Source organism: Amblyomma americanum, chromosome 4 (genome assembly GCF_052857255.1).
Source record: "Amblyomma americanum isolate KBUSLIRL-KWMA chromosome 4, ASM5285725v1, whole genome shotgun sequence".
In the NCBI taxonomy this organism is placed as follows: domain Eukaryota; kingdom Metazoa; phylum Arthropoda; class Arachnida; order Ixodida; family Ixodidae; genus Amblyomma; species Amblyomma americanum.
The window spans coordinates 21,284,525-21,304,025 of record NC_135500.1 but is presented as its reverse complement, the minus strand read 5'-3'; positions in this window follow the sequence as shown (position 1 = coordinate 21,304,025).

Sequence of the window (19,501 nt, the reverse complement as noted above, 5' to 3'; positions counted from 1 at the left end):
GGCATCGGACCTCGGTCGCGCCTGCATAAGTGATGGGATGATTGCTTCGCTCCCTGTCTTCAAGCCCCTCCTGTGTGCGGCTGGACTGCTCGAAATCACCTTCAAGCAACCACCCGGATCGACAGCGGCATCCTCTTGCATGAAGTATTTAAGAAGTCAGCTCAGCTCCTGCCGCTTCAGTGGACTCGGGAACAGCTCTTTCAACCAGACTCAAGCGTTTCCCCTTTTCAATGCAATCATGGCTTGTATTCCTCGTGCCTTAGTTATCGGCCCCCTTCAGCGATGCGATACCCCTGGCATCGGACCTCGCTCGCGAATACGCAAGTGATGGGATAATTTCTTCGCTCCCTGCCTTCAGGCCCCTTCTGTGTGCGGCTGGACTGCCCAAAATCACCTTCAAGCAACCTCCCGGTTCGACAGCAGCATCCTCTTCCATGAAGAATTTAAGAAGTCAGCTCAGCTTCTGCCGCTTCAGTGGACACGGGAACAGCTCTTTCGACCAGACACTCAAACGTTTCCCCTTTCCAATGCAGGCATGGCTTGTATTCCTCGTGCCTTAGTTACCGGCCCCCTTTAGTGATGCGATACCCCTGGCATCGGACCTCGGTCGCGCCTGCATAAGTGATGGGATGATTGCTTCGCTCCCTGTCTTCAAGCCCCTCCTGTGTGCGGCTGGACTGCTCGAAATCACCTTCAAGCAACCACCCGGATCGACAGCGGCATCCTCTTGCATGAAGTATTTAAGAAGTCAGCTCAGCTCCTGCCGCTTCAGTGGACTCGGGAACAGCTCTTTCAACCAGACTCAAGCGTTTCCCCTTTTCAATGCAATCATGGCTTGTATTCCTCGTGCCTCAGTTATCGGCCCCCTTCAGCGATGCGATACCCCTGGCATCGGACCTCGCTCGCGAATACGCAAGTGATGGGATAATTTCTTCGCTCCCTGCCTTCAGGCCCCTTCTGTGTGCGGCTGGACTGCCCAAAATCACCCTCAAGCAACCTCCCGGATCGACAGCGGCATCCTCTTCCATGAAGTATTTAAGAAGTCAGCTCAGCTCCTGCCGCTTCAGTGGACACGGGAACAGCTCTTTCGACCAGACACTCAAACGTTTCCCCTTTCCAATGCAGGCATGGCTTGTATTCCTCGTGCCTTAGTTACCGGCCCCCTCCAGTGATGCGATACCCCTGGCATCGGACCTCGCTCGTGCCTGTGCAAGTGATGGGATGATTGCTTCGCTCCCTGCCTTCAAGCCCCTCCTGTGTGCGGCTGGACTGCTCGAAATCACCTTCAAGCAACCTCCCGGATCGACAGCGGCATCCTCTTCCATGAAGTATTTAAGAAGCCAGCTCAGCTGCTACCGCTTTTGTGAACACAAGAACAGCTCTTTCGACCAGATGCTCCAACGATTCCCCTTTGCAATGCAGGCATGGCTTGTATTCCTTGTGCCTTAGTTATCGGCCCCCTCCCGCGATGCGATACCCCTGGCATCGAACCTCGCTCGCGCCTACGCAAGTGATGGGATGATTGCTTCGCTCCCTGTCTTCAAGCCCCTCCTGTGTGCGGCTGGACTGCTCGAAATCACCTTCAAGCAACCTCCCGGATCGACTGCGGCATCCTCTTCCATGAAGTATTTAAGAAGTCAGCTCAGCTCCTGCCGCTTCAGTGGACACGGGAACAGCTCTTTCGACCAGACACTCAAACGTTTCCCCTTCCCAATGCAGGCATGGCTTGTATTTCTCTTGCCTTAGTTATCGGCCCCATCCAGTGACGCGATAACGCTGGCATCGGACTTCGCTCGCGCCTGCGCAAGTGATGGGATGATTGCTTCGCTCCCTGCCTTCAAGCCCCTCCTGTGTGCGGCTGTACTGCTCGAAATCACCATCAAGCAACCTCCCGGATCGACAGCGGCATCCTCTTCCATGAAGTATTTAAGTAGTCAGCTCAGCTCCTGCCGCTTCAGTGGACTCGGGAACAGCTCTTTCAACCAGACTCAAGCGTTTCCCCTTTTCAATGCAATCATGGCTTGTATTCCTCATGGCTTACTTATCGGCCTCCTACTGCGATGCGACACCCCTGGATTCGTCATCCCTGGCATCGGACCTCGCTCGCGCCTGCGCAAGTGTTGGGATGATTGCTTCGCTCTTTTCCTTCAAGCCCCTCCTGTGTGCGGCTGGACTGCTCGAAATCACCTTCAAGCAACCTCCCGGATCGAAAGCGGCATCATCTTCGTTGAAGTATTTAAGAAGCCAGCTCAGGTCCTACCGCCTCAGTGGACATAGGAACAGCTCTTTCGACCAGACGCTCAAACGTTTAACCTCTCCAATGCAGGCATGACATGTATTCCTCATGGCTTACTTATCGGCCTCCTACTGCGATGCGACACCCCTGGATTCGTCACCCCTGGCATCGGACCTCGCTCGCGCCTGCGCAAGTGTTGGGATGATTGCTTCGCTCCTTGCCTTCAGGACCCTCCTGTGTGCGGCTGGACTGCTCGAAATCACCTTCAAACAACCTCCCGGATCGACAGCGGCATCCTCTCCAATGAAGTATTTAAGAAGCCAGCTCAGCTCCTACGGCTTCAGTGGACAAGGGAACAGCTCTTTCGAGCAGACACTCAACCGTTTCCCCTTCACAATGCACGCATGGATTGTATTCCTCGTGCCTGAGTTATCGGCCTTCCTGCGATGCGATACCCCTGGCTTCGTCACCCCTGGTATCGTACCTCGCTCACGCCAGCGCAAGTGATGGGATGATTCTTTCGCTCCCAGCCTTCAAGCTCCTACTGTGTCCGGCTGGGCTCGAACTCACCTTCAAGCAACCTCCCGGATCGACAGCGGCATCCTCTTCAATGAAGTATTTAAGAAGTCAGCTCAGTTCCTGCCGCTTCAGTGGACACGGGAACAACTCTTTTGACCAGACACTCAAACGTTTCCCCTTTCCGATGCAGGCATGGCTTGTATTCCTCGTGCCTTAGTTACCGGCCCGCTCCAGTGATGCGATACGCCTGGCATCGGACCTTGCTCGCGCCTGTGCAAGTGATGGGATGATTGCTTCGCTCCCTGCCTTCAAGCCCCTCCTGTGTGCGTCTGGACTGCTCGAAATCACCTTCAAGCAACCTCCCGGATCGACAGCGGCATCCGCTTCCATGAAGTATTCAAGTCAGCTCAACTCCTGCCGCTTCAGTGGACACGGGAACAGCTCTTTCGACCAGACACTCAAACGTTTCCCCTTTCCAATGCTGTCATGGGTTGTATTCCTCGTGCCTTAGTTATCGGCCCCCTCCAATGATGCGATACCCCCGGCATCGGACCTCGCTCGCGCCTTCGCAAGTGATGGGATGATTGCTTCTCTCCCTGCCTTCAAGCCCCTCATGTGTGCGGCTGGACTGCTCGAAATCACCTTCAAGCAACCTCCCGGATCGACAACGGCATCCTCTTCCATGAAGTATTTAAGATGTCAGCTCAGCTCCTGCCGCTTTTGTAGACGCGGGAACAGCTCTTTCGACCAGACACTCAAACGTTTCCCCTTTTATAATGCAATCATGGTTTGTATTCCTCGTGCCTTAGTTATCGGCCCGCTTCAGCGATGCGATACCCCTGGCATCGGACCTCGCTCGCGCCTACGCAAGTGATAGGATGATTTCTTCGCTCCCTGCTTTCAAGCCCCTCCTGTGTGCGGCTGAACTGCCCGAAATCACCTTCAAGCAACCTCCCGGATCGACAGCGGCATCCTCTTCCATGAAGAATTTAAGAAGTCAGCTCAGCTCCTGCCGCTTCAGTGGACACGGGAACAGCTCTTTCGACCAGACACTCAAACGTTTCCCCTTTCCAATGCAGGCATGGCTTGTATTCCTCGTGCCTTAGTTACCGGGCCCCTTTAGTGATGCGATACCCCTGGCATCGGACCTCGGTCGCGCCTGCATAAGTGATGGGATGATTGCTTCGCTCCCGGTCTTCAAGCCCCTCCTGTGTGCGGCTGGACTGCTCGAAATCACCTTCAAGCAACCACCCGGATCGACAGCGGCATCCTCTTGCATGAAGTATTTAAGAAGTCAGCTCAGCTCCTGCCGCTTCAGTGGACTCGGGAACAGCTCTTTCGACCAGACACTCAAACGTTTCCCCTTTCCAATGCAGGCATGGCTTGTATTCCTCGTGCCTTAGTTACCGGCCCCCTCCAGTGATGCGATACCCCTGGCATCGGACCTCGCTCGTGCCTGTGCAAGTGATGGGATGATTGCTTCGCTCCCTGCCTTCAAGCCCCTCCTGTGTGCGGCTGGACTGCTCGAAATCACCTTCAAGCAACCTCCCGGATCGACAGCGGCATCCTCTTCCATGAAGTATTTAAGAAGCCAGCTCAGCTGCTACCGCTTTTGTGAACACAAGAACAGCTCTTTCGACCAGATGCTCCAACGATTCCCCTTTGCAATGCAGGCATGGCTTGTATTCCTTGTGCCTTAGTTATCGGCCCCCTCCCGCGATGCGATACCCCTGGCATCGAACCTCGCTCGCTCCTGCGCAAGTGATGGGATGATTGCTTCGCTCCCTGCCTTCAAGCCCCTCCTGTGTGCGGCTGGACTGCTCGAAATCACCTTCAAGCAACCTCCCGGATCGACAGCGGCAGCCTCTTCCATGAAGTATTTAAGGAGTCAGCTCAGGTCCTGCCGATTGAGTGAACACAGGAACAGCTCTTTCGACTAGACGCTCCAACGATTCCGCTTTGCAATGCAGGCATGGCTTGTATTCCTCGTGACTTAGTTATCGGCCCCCTCCTGCGATGCGATACCCATGGCATCGGACCTCGCTGGCGCCTGCGCAAGTGTTGGGATGACTGCTTCGCTCCCTGCGTTCAAGCCCCTCCTGTGTGCGGCTGTACTCCTTGAACTCACCTTCAAGCAACCTCCCGGATCGAAAGCGGCATCATCTTCGTTGAAGTATTTAAGAAGCCAGCTCAGGTCCACCGTCTCAGTGGACATAGGAACAGCTCTTTCGACCAGACGCTCAAACGTTTAACCTCTCCAATGCAGGCATGACATGTATTCCTCATGGCTTACTTATCGGGCTCCTACTGCGATGCGACACCCCTGGATTCGTCACCCCTGGCATCGGACCTCGCTCGCGCCTGCGCAAGTGTTGGGATGATTGCTTCGCTCCCTGCCTTCAGGACCCTCCTGTGTGCGGCTGAACTACTCGAAATCACCTTCAAACAACCTCCCGGATCGACAGCGGCATCCTCTCCAATGAAGTATTTAAGAAGCCAGCTCAGCTCCTACGGCTTCAGTGGACAAGGGAACAGCTCTTTCAACCAGACTCAAGCGTTGCCTCTTTTCAATGCAATCATGGCTTGTATTCCTCGTGCCTTAGTTATCGGCCCCCTTCAGCGATGCGATACCCCTGGCATCGGACCTCGGTCGCGCCTGCATAAGTGATGGGATGATTGCTTCGCTCCCTGTCTTCAAGCCCCTCCTGTGTGCGGCTGGACTGCTCGAAATCACCTTCAAGCAACCACCCGGATCGACAGCGGCATCCTCTTGCATGAAGTATTTAAGAAGTCAGCTCAGCTCCTGCCCCTTCAGTGGACACGGGAACATCTCTTTCGACCAGACACTCAAACGTTTCCCCTCTCCAATGCAGGCATGGCTTGTATTCCTCTTGCCTTAGTTATCGGCCCCACCCAGTGACGCGATAACCCTGGCATCGGACTTCGCTCGCGCCTGCGCAAGTGATGGGATGATTGCTTCGCTCCCTGCCTTCAAGCCCCTCCTGTGTGCGGCTGTACTGCTGGAAATCAGCATCAAGCAACCTCCCGGATCGACAGCGGCATCCTCTTCCATGAAGTATTTAAGAAGTCAGCTCAGTTCCTGCCGCTTCAGTGGTCACGGGAACAACTCTTTTGACCAGACACTCAAACGTTTCCCCTTTCCGATGCAGGCATGGCTTGTATTCCTCGTGCCTTAGTTACCGGCCTCCTCCAGTGATGCGATACGCCTGGCATCGGACCTTGCTCGCGCCTGTGCAAGTGATGGGATGATTGCTTCGCTCCCTGCCTTCAAGCCCCTCCTGTGTGCGTCTGGACTGCTCGAAATCACCTTCAAGCAACCTCCCGGATCGACAGCGGCATCCTCTTCCATGAAGTATTTAAGAAGTCAGCTCAGCTCCTGCCGCTTCAGTGGACACGGGAACAGCTCTTTCGACCAGACACTCAAACGTTTCCCCTTTCCAATGCAGGCATGGCTTGTATTCCTCTTGCCTTAGTTATCGGCCCCATCCAGTGACGCGATAACCGTGGCATCGGACTTCGCTCGCGCCTGCGCAAGTGATGGGATGATTGCTTCGCTCCCTGCCTTCAAGCCCCTCCTGTGTGCGGCTGTACTGCTCGAAATCACCATCAAGCAACCTCCCGGATCGAGAGCGGCATCCTCTTGCATGAAGTATTTTAGAAGTCAGCTCAGCTCCTGCCGCTTCAGTGGACACGGGAACAGCTCTTTCGACCAGACACTCAAACGTTTCCCCTTTCCAATGCAGGCATGGCTTGTATTCCTCTTGCCTTAGTTATCGGCCCCATCCAGTGACGCGATAACCCTGGCATCAGACTTCGCTCGCGCCTGCGCAAGTGATGGGATGATTGCTTCGCTCCCTGCCTTCAAGCCCCTCCTGTGTGCGGCTGTACTGCTCGAAATCACCATCAAGCAACCTCCCGGATCGACAGCGGCATCCTCTTCCATGAAGTATTTAAGTAGTCAGCTCAGCTCCTGCCGCTTCAGTGGACTCGGGAACAGCTCTTTCAACCAGACTCAAGCGTTTCCTCTTTTCAATGCAATTATGGCTTGTATTCCTCGTGCCTTAGTTATCGGCCCCCTTCAGCGATGCGATACCCCTGGCATCGGACCTCGCTCGCGGCTGTGCTAGCGATGGGATGATTGCTTCGCTCCCTGCCTTCAAGCCCCTCCTGTGTGCGGCTGGACTGCTCGAAATCACCTTCAAGCAACCTCCGGGTCGACAGCGGCATCCTCTTCCATGAAGTATTTAAGAAGTCAGCTCAGCTTCTGCCGCTTGAGTGAACACAGGAACAGCTCTTTCAACCAGACACTCAAACGTTTCCTCTTTCCAATGCAGGCATGGCTTATATTCCTCGTGCCTTAGTTATCGGCCCCCTCCAGCGAAGCGATACCCCTGGCATCGGACCTCGGTCGCGCCTGCATAAGTGATGGGATGATTGCTTCGCTCCCTGTCTTCAAGCCCCTCCTGTGTGCGGCTGGACTGCTCGAAATCACCTTCAAGCAACCACCCGGATCGACAGCGGCATCCTCTTGCATGAAGTATTTAAGAAGTCAGCTCAGCTCCTGCCGCTTCAGTGGACACGGGAACAGCTCTTTCGACCAGACACTCAAACGTTTCCCCTTTCCAATGCAGGCATGGCTTGTATTCCTCGTGCCTTAGTTACCGGCCCCCTCCAGTGATGCGCTACCCCTGGCATCGGACCTCGCTCGTGCCTGTGCAAGTGATGAGATGATTGCTTCGCTCCCTGCCTTCAAGCCCCTCCTGTGTGCGGCTGGACTGCTCGATATCACCTTCAAACAACCTCCCGGATCGACAGCGGCATCCTCTCCAATGAAGTATTTAAGAAGCCAGCTCAGCTCCTACGGCTTCAGTGGACAAGGGCAGGCTCTTTCGACCAGACACTCAACCGTTTCCCCTTTACAATGCACGCATGGATTGTATTCCTCGTGCCTGAGTTATCGGCCTTCCTGCGATGCGATACCCCTGGCTTCGTCACCCCTGGTATCGTACCTCGCTCACGCCAGCGCGAGTGATGGGATGATTCTTTCGCTCCCAGCCTTCAAGCTCCTACTGTGTCCGGCTGGGCTCGAACTCACCTTCAAGCAACCTCCCGGATCGACAGCGGCATCCTCTTCAATGAAGTATTTAGGAAGTCAGCTCAGTTCCTGCCGCTTCAGTGGACACGGGAACAACTCTTTTGACCAGACACTCAAACGTTTCCCCTTTCCGATGCAGGCATGGCTTGTATTCCTCGTGCCTTAGTTACCGGCCCCCTCCAGTGATGCGATACGCCTGGCATCGGACCTTGCTCGCGCCTGTGCAAGTGATGGGATGATTGCTTCGCTCCCTGCTTTCAAGCCCCTCCTGTGTGCGTCTGGACTGCTCGAAATCACCTTCAAGCAACCTCCCGGATCGACAGCGGCGTCCGCTTCCATGAAGTATTCAAGTCAGCTCAACTCCTGCCGCTTCAGTGGACACGGGAACAGCTCTTTCGACCAGACACTCAAACGTTTCCCCTTTCCAATGCAGGCATGGCTTATATTCCTCGTGCCTTAGTTATCGGCCCCCTCCAGCGAAGCGATACCCCTGGCATCGCACCTCGGCCGCGCCTGCTTAAGTGATGGGATGATTGCTTCGCTCCCTGTCTTTAAGCCCCTCCTGTGTGCGGCTGGACTGCTCGAAATCACCTTCAAGCAACCTCCCGGATCGACAGCGGCATCCTCTTGCATGAAGTATTTAAGAAGTCAGCTCAGCTCCTGCCGCTTCAGTGGACACGGGAACATCTCTTTCGACCAGATACTCAAACGTTTCCCCTTTCCAATGCAGGCATGGCTTGTATTCCTCGTGCCTTAGTTACCGGCCCCCTCCAGTGATGCGATACCCCTGGCATCGGACCTCGCTCGTGCCTGTGCAAGTGATGGGATGATTGCTTCGCTCCCTGCCTTCAAGCCACTCCTGTGTGCGGCTGGACTGCTCGAAATCACCTTCAAGCAACCTCCCGGATCGACAGCGGCATCCTCTTCTATGAAGTATATAAGAAATGAGCTCAGCTCCTGCCGCTTGAGTGAACACAAGAACAGCTCTTTCGACCAGATGCTCCAACGATTCCCCTTTGCAATGCAGGCATGGCTTATATTCCTTGTGCCTTAGTTATCGGCCCCCTCCAGCGATGCGATACCCCTGGCATCGGACCTCGGTCGCGCCTGCGTAAGTGATGGGATGATTGCTTCCCTCCCTGCCTTCAAGCCTCTCCTGTGTGCGGCTGGACTGCTCGAAATCACCTTCAAGCAACCTCCCGGATCGACAGCGGCATCCTCTTCCATGAAGCATTTAAGAAGTCAGCTTAGCTCCGGCCGCTTGAGTGAACACAGGAACAGCTCTTTCAACCAGACACTCAAACGTTTCCTCTTTCCAATGCGGGCATGGCTTGTATTCCTCTTGCCTTAGTTATCGGCCCCATGCAGTGACGCGATAACCCTGGCATCGGACTTCGCTCGCGCCTGCGCAAGTGATGGGATGATTGCTTCGCTCCCTGACTTCGAGCCCCTCCTGTGTGCGCCTGAACTGGTCGAAATCACCTTCAAACAACCTCCCGGATCGACAGCGGCATCCTCTTCCATGAAGTATTTAAGAAGTCAGCTCAACTCCTTCCGCTTCAGTGGACACGGGAACAGCTCCCTCGACCACACACTCAAACGTTTCCCCTTTCCAATGCAGGCATGGCTTGTATTCCTCGTGCCTTAGTTACCGGCCCCCTCCAGTGATGCGATACCCCTGGCGTCGGACCTCGCTCGCGCTGTGCAAGTGATGGGATGACTGCTTCGCTCCCTGCCTTCAAGCCCCTCCTGTGTGCGGCTGGACTGCTCGAAATCACCTTCAAGCAACCTCCCGGATCGACAGCCGCATCCTCTTCCATGAAGTATTTAAGAAATCAGCTCAGCTCCTGCCGCTTCAGTGAACAGAGGAACAGCATTTTTGACTAGACACTCAAACGTTTCCCCTTTCCAATGCAATCATGGCTTGTACTTCTCGTGCCTTAGTTATCAGCCCCCTTCAGCAATGCGACACCCCTGGCTTCGCCACCTCTGGCATCGGACCTCGTTCGCCTCTGCGGAAGTGATGGAATGATTGCTTCGCTCCCTGCCTTCAAGCCCCTCTTGTGTGCGACTGGACTGCTCGAATCACCTTCAAGCAGCCTCCCGGATCGACAGCGGCATCCTCTTCAAATGAAGTTTTTAAGAAGCCAGCTCAGCTCTTACCGCTTCTGTGGACACAAGAAAAGCTCTTTCGACCAGATGCTCCAACGATTCCCCTTTGCAATGCAGGCATGGCTTGTATTCCTTGTGCCTTAGTTATCGGCCCCCTCCCGCGATGCGGTACCCCTGGCATCGAACCTCGCTCGCTCCTGCGCAAGTGATGGGATGATTGCTTCGCTCCCTGCGTTGAAGCCCCTCCTGTGTGCGGCTGAACTGCTCGAACTCACCTTCAAGCAACCTCCCGGATCGACAGCGGCATTATCTTCATTGAAGTATTTAAGAAGTCAGCTCAACTCCTGCTGCTTGAGTGAATACAGGAACAGCTCTTTCGTCCAGACACTCAAACGTTTCCCCTTTCCAATGCAGGCATGGCTTATATTCCTTGTGCCTTAGTTATCGGTCCCCTCCAGCGATGCGATACCCCTGGCATCGGACCTCGTTCTCGCCTGCGCAAGTGATGGAATGATTGCTTCGCTCCCTGCCTTCAAGCCCCTCATGTGTGTGGCTGGTCTGCTCGAAATCACCTTCAAGCAACCTCCCGGATCGACAGCGGCATCCTCTTCCATGAAGTATTTAAGAAGTCAGCTCAGCTCCTGCCGCTTCTGTAGACACGGGAACAGCTCTTTCGGCCAGACACTCAAACGTTTCCCCTTTATAATGCAATCATGGTTTGTATTCCTCGTGCCTTAGTTATCGGCCCGCTTCAGCGATACGATACCCCTGGCATCGGACCTCGCTCGCGCCTACGCAAGTGATGGGATGATTTCTTCTCTCCCTGCTTTCAAGCCCCTCCTGTGTGCGGCTGGACTGCCCGAAATCACCTTCAAGCAACCTCCCGGATCGACAGCGGCATCCTCTTCCATGAAGTATTTAAGAAGTCAGCTCAGCTCCTGCCGCTACAGTGGACACGGGAACAGCTCTTTCGACCAGACACTCAAACGTTTCCCCTTTCCAATGCTATCATGGCTTGTATTCCTCGTGGCTTAGTTATCGGGCGCCTTCAGCGATGCGATACCCCTGGCATCGGACCTTGCTCGCGCCTGTGCAAGCGATGGGATGATTGCTTCACTCCCTGCCTTCAAGCCCCTCCTGTGTGCGGCTGGACTGCTCGAAATCACCTTCAAGCAACCTCCCGGATCGACAGCGGCATCCTCTTCCATGAAGTATTTAAGAAGTCAGCTTAGCTCCTGCCGCTTGAGTGAACACAGGAACAGCTCTTTCAACCAGACACTCAAACGTTTCCTCTTTCCAATGCAGGCATGGCTTGTATTCCTCTTGCCTTAGTTATCGGCCCCATCCAGTGACGCGATAACCCTGGCATCACACTTCGCTCGCGCCTGCGCAAGTGATGGGATGATTGCTTCGCTCCCTGCCTTCAAGCCCCTCCTGTGTGCGGCTGTACTGCTCGAAATCACCATCAAGCAACCTCCCGGATCGACAGCGGCATCCTCTTCCATGAAGTATTTAAGTAGTCAGCTCAGCTCCTGCCGCTTCAGTGGACTCGGGAACAGCTCTTTCAACCAGACTCAAGCGTTTCCCCTTTTCAATGCAATCATGGCTTGTATTCCTCGTGCCTTAGTTATCGGCCCCCTTCAGCGATGCGATACCCCTTTCATCGGACCTCGCTCGCGCCTGTGCAAGCGTTTGTATGATTGCTCCGCTTCCTGCCTTCAAGCCCCTCCTGTGTGCGGCTGGACTGCTCGAAATCACCTTTAAGCAACCTCCCGGACCAACAGCGGCATCCTCTTCCATGAAGTATTTAAGAAGTCAGCTCAGCTCCTGCCACTTGAGTGAACACAGGAACAGCTCTTTCAACCAGACATTGAAACGTTTCCTCTTTCCAATGCAGGCATGGCTTATATTCCTCGTGCCTTAGTTATCGGCCCCCTCCAGCGAAGCGATACCCCTGGCATCGAACCTCAATCTCGCCTGCATAAGTGATGGGATGATTGCTTCGCTCCCTGTCTTCAAACCCCTCCTGTGTGCGGCTGGACTGCTCGAAATCACCTTCAAGCAACCACCCGTATCGACAGCGGCATCCTCTTGCATGAAGTATTTAAGAAGTCAGCTCAGCTCCTGCCGCTTCAGTGGACACGGGAACATCTCTTTCAACCAGACACTCAAACGTTTCCCCTTTCCAATGCAGGCATGGCTTGTATTCCTCTTGCCTTAGTCATCGGCCCCATCCAGTGACGCGATAACCCTGGCATCGGACTTCGCTCGCGCCTGCGCAAGTGATGGGGTGACTGCTTCGCTCCCTGCCTTCAAGCCCCTCCTGTGTGCGGCTGTACTGCTCGAAATCACCATCAAGCAACCTCCCGGATCGACAGCGGCATCCTCTTCCATGAAGTATTTAAGAAGTCAGCTCAGCTCCTGCCGCTTCAGTGGACTTGGGAACAGCTCTTTCCACCAGACTCAAGCGTTTCCCCTTTTCAATGCAATCATGGCTTGTATTCCTCGTGCCTTAGTTATCGGCCCCCTTCAGCGATGCGATACCACTGGCATCGGACCTCTCTCGGCCTACGCAAGTGATGGGATGATTTCTTCGCTCCCTGCCTTGAAGCCCCTTCTGTGTGCGGCTGGACTGCCTAAAATCACCTTCAAGCAACCTCCCGAATCGACAGCGGCATCCTCTTCCATGAAGTATTTAAGAAGTCAGCTCAGCTCCTGCCGCTTGAGTGGACACGGGAACAGCTCTTTCGACCAGACACTCAAACGTTTCCCCTTTCCAATGCAGGCATGGCTAGTATTCCTCGTGCCTTAGTTACCGGCCCCATCCAGTGACGCGATAACCCTGGCATCGGACTTCGCTCGCGCCTGCGCAAGTGATGGGGTGACTGCTTCGCTCCCTGCCTTCAAGCCCCTCCTGTGTGCGGCTGTACTGCTCGAAATCACCTTCAAGCAACCTCCCGGATCGACAGCGGCATCCTCTTCCATGAAGTATTTAAGAAATCAGCTCAGCTCCTGCCGCTTGAGTGAACAGAGGAACAGCACTTTCGACTAGACACTCAAACGTTTCCCCTTTCCAATGCAATCATGGCTTGTACTTCTCGTGCCTTAGTTATCGGCCCCCTTCAGCAATGCGATACCCCTGGCTTCGTCACCCCTGGCATCGGACCTCGTTCGCGTCTGCGCAAGTGATGGAATGATTGCTTGGCTCCCTGCCTTCAAGCCCCTCTTGTGTGCGACTGGACTGCTCGAATCACCTTCAAGCAGCCTCCCGGATCGACAGCGGCATCCTCTTCAAATGAAGTATTTAAGAAGCCAGCTCAGCTCCTACCGCTTCTGTGGACACAAGAACAGCTCTTTCGACCAGGTGCTCCAACGAGTCCCCTTTGCAATGCAGGCATGGCTTGTATTCCTTGTGCCTTAGTTATCGGCCCCCTCCCGCGATGCGATACCCCTGGCATCAAACCTCGCTCGCTCCTGCGCAAGTGATGGGATGATTGCTTCGCTCCCTGCGTTGAAGCCCCTCCTGTGTGCGGCTGGACTGCTTGAACTCACCTTCAAGCAACCTCCCGGATCGACAGCGGCATTATCTTCATTGAAGTATTTAAGAAGTCAGCTCAACTCCTGCCGCTTCAGTGGACACGGGAACATCTCTTTCGACCAGACACTCAAACGTTTCCCCTCTCCAATGCAGGCATGGCTTGTATTCCTCTTGCCTTAGTTATCGGCCCCCTCCAGTGATGCGATAGCCCTGGCAGCGGACCTCGCTCGCGCCTGCGCAAGTGATGGGATGATTGCTTCGCTCCCTGCCTTCAAGCCCCTCCTGTGTGCGGCTGTACTGCTCGAAATCAGCATCAAGCAACCTCCCGGATCTACAGCGGCATCCTCTTCCATGAAGTATTTAAGAAGTCAGCTCAGCTCCTGCCGCTTCAGTGGACTCGGGAACAGCTCTTTCAACCAGACTCAAGCGTTTCCCCTTTTCAATGCAATCATGGCTTGTATTCCTCGTGCCTTAGTTATCGGCCCCCTTCAGCGATGCGATACCCATGGCATCGGACCTGGCTCGCGAATACGCAAGTGATGGGATGATTTCTTCGCTCCCTGCCTTCAGGCCACTTCTGTGTGCGGCTGGACTGCCCAAAATCACCTTCAAGCAACCTCCCGGTTCGACTGCGGCATGCTCTTCCATGAAGTATTTAAGAAGTCAGCTCAGCTCCTGCCGCTTCAGTGGACACGGGAACAGCTCTTTCGACCAGACACTCAAACGTTTCCCCTTTCCAATGCAGGCATGGCTTGTATTCCTTGTGCCTTAGTTATCGGCCCCCTCCCGCGATGCGATACCCCTGGCATCGAACCCCGCTCGCTCCTGCGCAAGTGATGTGATGATTGCTTCGCTCCCTGCGTTGAAGCCCCTCCTGTGTGCGGCTGGACTGCTTGAACTCACCTTCAAGCAACCTCCCGGATCGAAAGCGGCATTATCTTCATTGAAGTATTTAAGAAGTCAGCTCAGCTCCTGCTGCTTGAGTGAATACAGGAACAGCTCTTTCGACCAGACAGTCAAACGTTTCCCCTTTCCAATGCCGGTATGGCTTATATTCCTTGTGCCTTAGTTATCGGCCCCCTCCAGCGATGCTATACCCCTGGCATCGGACCTCGGTCGCGCCGGCGTAAGTGATGGGATGATTGCTTCCCTCCCGGACTTCGAGCCCCTCCTGTGTGCGCCTGAACTGGTCAAAATCACCTTCAAACAACCTCCCGGATCGACAGCGGCATCCTCTTCCATGAAGTATTTAAGAACTCAGCTCAACTCCTGCCGCTTCAGTGGACACGGGAACAGCTCCTTCGACCACACACTCAAACGTTTCCCCTTTCCAATGCAGGCATGGCTTGTATTCCTCGTGCCTTAGTTACCGGCCCCCTCCAGTGATGCGATACCCCTGGCATCGGACCTCGCTCGCGCCTGTGCAAGTGATGGGATGATTGCTTCGCTCCCTGCCTTCAAGCCCCTCCTGTGTGCGGCTGGACTGCTCGAAATCACCTTCAAGCAACCTCCCGGATCGACAGCGGCATCCTCTTCCATGAAGTATTTAAGAAATCAGCTCAGCTCCTGCCGCTTGAGTGAACAGAGGAACAGCACTTTCGACTAGACACTCAAACGTTTCCCCTTTCCAATGCAATCATGGCTTGTACTCCTCGTGCCTTAGTTATCGGCCCCCTTCAGCAATGCGATACCCCTGGCTTCGTCACCCCTGGCATCGGACCTCGTTCGCGTCTGCGCAAGTGATGGAATGATTGCTTCGCTCCCTGCCTTCAAGCCCCTCTTGTGTGCGACTGGACTGCTCGAATCACCTTCAAGCAGCCTCCCGGATCGACAGCGGCATCCTCTTCAAATGAAGTATTTAAGAAGCCAGCTCAGCTCCTACCGCTTCTGTGGACACAAGAACAGCTCTTTCGACCAGATGCTCCAACGATTCCCCTTTGCAATGCAGGCATGGCTTGTATTCCTTGTGCCTTAGTTATCGGCCCCCTCCCGCGATGCGATACCCCTGGCATCGGACCTCGCTCACTCCTGCGCAAGTGATGGGATGATTGCTTCGCTCCCTGCGTTGAAGCCCCTCCTGTGGGCGGCTGGACTGCTTGAACTCACCTTCAAGCGACCTCCCGGATCGACAGCGGCATTATCTTCATTGAAGTATTTAAGAAGTCAGCTCAGCTCCTGCTGCTTGAGTGAATACAGGAACAGCTCTTTCGACCAGACACTCAAACGTTTCCCCTTTCCAATGCAGGCATGGCTTATATTCCTTGTGCCTTAGTTATCGGCCCCCTCCAGCGATGCGATACCCCTGGCATCGGACCTCGGTCGCGCCTGCGTAAGTGATGGGATGATTGCTTCCCTCCCGGCCTTCAAGCCCCTGCTGTGTGCGGCTGTACTGCTCGAAATCACCTTCAAGCAACCTTTCGGATTGACAGCGGCATACTCTTCCATGAAGTATTTAAGAAGTCAGCTCAGCTCCTGCCGCTTCAGTGGACACGGGAACAGCTCTTTCGACCAGACACTCAAACGTTTCCCCTTTTCAAAGCTGGCATTGGTTGTATTCCTCGTGCCTTAGTTATCGGCCCCCTCCAATGATGCGATACCCCCGGCATCGGGCCTCGCTCGCGCCTTCGCAAGTGATGGGGTGATTGTTTCGCTCCCTGCCTTCAAGCCCCTCCTGTGTGCGGCTGGACTGCCCGAAATCACCTTCAAGCAACCTCCCGGATCGACAGCGGCATCCTCTTCCATGAAGCATTTTAGAAATCAGCTCAGCTCCTGCCGCTTGAGTGGACACAGGAACAGCACTTTCGACTAGACACTCAAACGTTTCCCCTTCCCAATGCAATCATGCCTTAGTTATCGGCCCCCTTCAGTGATGCGATTCCCCCGGCTTCGTCATCCCTGGCATCGGACCTCGTTCGCGCCTTCGCAAGTGATGGGGTGATTGCTTCGCTCCCTGCTTTCAAGCCCCTCCTGTGTGCGGCTGGACTGCCCGAAATCACCTTCAAGCAACCTCCCGGATCGACAGCGGCATCCTCTTTCATGAAGTATTTAAGAAGTCAGCTCAGCTCCTGCCGCTTGAGTGGACACAGGAACAGCACTTTCGACTAGACACTCAAACGTTTCCCCTTCCCAATGCAATCATGCCTTAGTTATCGGCCCCCTTCAGTGATGCGATTCCCCCGGCTTCGTCATCCCTGGCATCGGACCTCGCTCGCGCCTACGCAAGTGATGGGATGATTTCTTCGCTCCCTGCTTTCAAGCCCCTCCTGTGTGCGGCTGGACTGCCCGAAATCACCTTCAAGCAACCTCCCGGATCGACAGCGGCATCCTCTTCCATGAAGTATTTAAGAAGTCAGCTCAGCTCCTGCCGCTTCAGTGGACACGGGAACAGCTCTTTCGACCAGACACTCAAACGTTTCCCCATTCCAATGCTATCATGGCTTGTATTCCTCGTGGCTTAATTATCGGGCGCCTTCAGCGATGCGATACCCCTGGCATCGGACCTTGCTCGGGCCTGCGCAAGTGATGGGATGATTGCTTTGCTCCCTGCCTTCAAGCCCCTCCTGTGTGCAGCTGGACTGCCCGAAATCACCTTCAAGCAACCTCCCGGATCGACAGCGGCATCCTCTTCTATGAAGTATTTAGTAGTCAGCTCAGCTCCTGCCGCTTCAGTGGACTCGGGAACAGCTCTTTCAACCAGACTCAAGCGTTTCCCCTTTTCAATGCAATCATGGCTTGTATTCCTCGTGCCTTAGTTATCGGCCCCCTTCAGCGATGCGATACCCCAGGCATCGGACCTCGCTCGCGCCTGTGCAAGCGATGGGATGATTGCTCCGCTTCCTGCCTTCAAGCCCCTCCTGTGTGCGGCTGGACTGCTTGAAATCACCTTCAAGCAACCTCCCGGATCGACAGCGGCATCCTCTTCCATAAAGTATTTATGAAGTCAGCTCAGCTCCTGCCGCTTCAGTGGACACGGGAACAGCTCTTTCGAACAGACACTCAAACGTTTCCCCTTTCCAATGCTATCATGGCTTGTATTCCTCGTGGCTTAGTTATCGGGCGCCTTCAGCGATGCGATACCCCTGGCATCGGACCTTGCTCGCGCCTGTGAAAGCGATGGGATGATTGCTTCACTCCCTGCCTTCAAGCCCCTCCTGTGTGCGGCTGGACTGCTCGAAATCACCTTCAAGCAACCTCCCGGATCGACAGCGGCATCCTCTTCCATGAAGTATTTAAGAAGTTAGCTTAGCTCCTGCCGCTTGAGTGAACACAGGAACAGCTCTTTCAACCAGACACTCAAACGTTTCCTCTTTCCAATGCAGGCATGGCTTGTATTCCTCTTGCCTTAGTTATCGGCCCCATCCAGTGACGCGATAATCCTTGCATCGTACTTCGCTCGCGCCTGCGCAAGTGATGGGATGATTGCTTCGCTCCCTGCCTTCAAGCCCCTCATGTGTGCGGCTGTACTGCTCGAAATCACCATCAAGCAACCTCCCGGATCGACAGCGGCATCCTCTTCCATGAAGTATTTAAGTAGTCAGCTCAGCTCCTGCCGCTTCAGTGGACTCGGGAAGAGCTCTTTCAACCAGACTCAAGCGTTTCCCCTTTTCAATGCAATCATGGCTTGTATTCCTCGTGCCTTAGTTATCGGCCCCTTCAGCGATGCGATACCCCTGGCATCGGACCTCGCTCGCGCCTGTGCAAGCGTTTGGATGATTGCTCCGCTTCCTGCCTTCAAGCCCCTCCTGTGTGCGGCTGGACTGCTTGAACTCACCTTCAAGCAACCTCCCGGATCGACAGCGGCATTATCTTCATTGAAGTATTTAAGAAGTCAGCTCAGCTCCTGCTGCTTGAGTGAATACAGGAACAGCTCTTTCGACCATACAGTCAAACGTTTCCCCTTTCCAATGCCGGTATGGCTTATATTCCTTGTGCCTTAGTTATCGGCCCCCTCCAGCGATGCTATACCCCTGGCATCGGACCTCGGTCGCGCCGGCGTAAGTGATGGGATGATTGCTTCCCTCCCGGACTTCGAGCCCCTCCTGTGTGCGCCTGAACTGGTCAAAATCACCTTCAAACAACCTCCCGGATCGACAGCGGCATCCTCTTCCATGAAGTATTTAAGAACTCAGCTCAACTCCTGCCGCTTCAGTGGACACGGGAACAGCTCCTTCGACCACACACTCAAACGTTTCCCCTTTCCAATGCAGGCATGGCTTGTATTCCTCGTGCCTTAGTTACCGGCCCCCTCCAGTGATGCGATACCCCTGGCATCGGACCTCGCTCGCGCCTGTGCAAGTGATGGGATGATTGCTTCGCTCCCTGCCTTCAAGCCCCTCCTGTGTGCGGCTGGACTGCTCGAAATCACCTTCAAGCAACCTCCCGGATCGACAGCGGCATCCTCTTCCATGAAGTATTTAAGAAATCAGCTCAGCTCCTGCCGCTTGAGTGAACAGAGGAACAGCACTTTCGACTAGACACTCAAACGTTTCCCCTTTCCAATGCAATCATGGCTTGTACTCCTCGTGCCTTAGTTATCGGCCCCCTTCAGCAATGCGATACCCCTGGCTTCGTCACCCCTGGCATCGGACCTCGTTCGCGTCTGCGCAAGTGATGGAATGATTGCTTCGCTCCCTGCCTTCAAGCCCCTCTTGTGTGCGACTGGCTCAAATCACCTTCAAGCAGCCTCCCGGATCGACAGCGGCATCCTCTTCAAATGAAGTATTTAAGAAGCCAGCGCAGCTCCTACCGCTTCTGTGGACACAAGAACAGCTCTTTCGACCAGATGCTCCAACGATTCCCCTTTGCAATGCAGGCATGGCTTGTATTCCTTGTGCCTTAGTTATCGGCCCCCTCCCGCGATGCGATACCCCTGGCATCGGACCTCGCTCACTCCTGCGCAAGTGATGGGATGATTGCTTCGCTCCCTGCGTTGAAGCCCCTCCTGTGTGCGGCTGAACTGCTCGAACTCACCTTCAAGCAA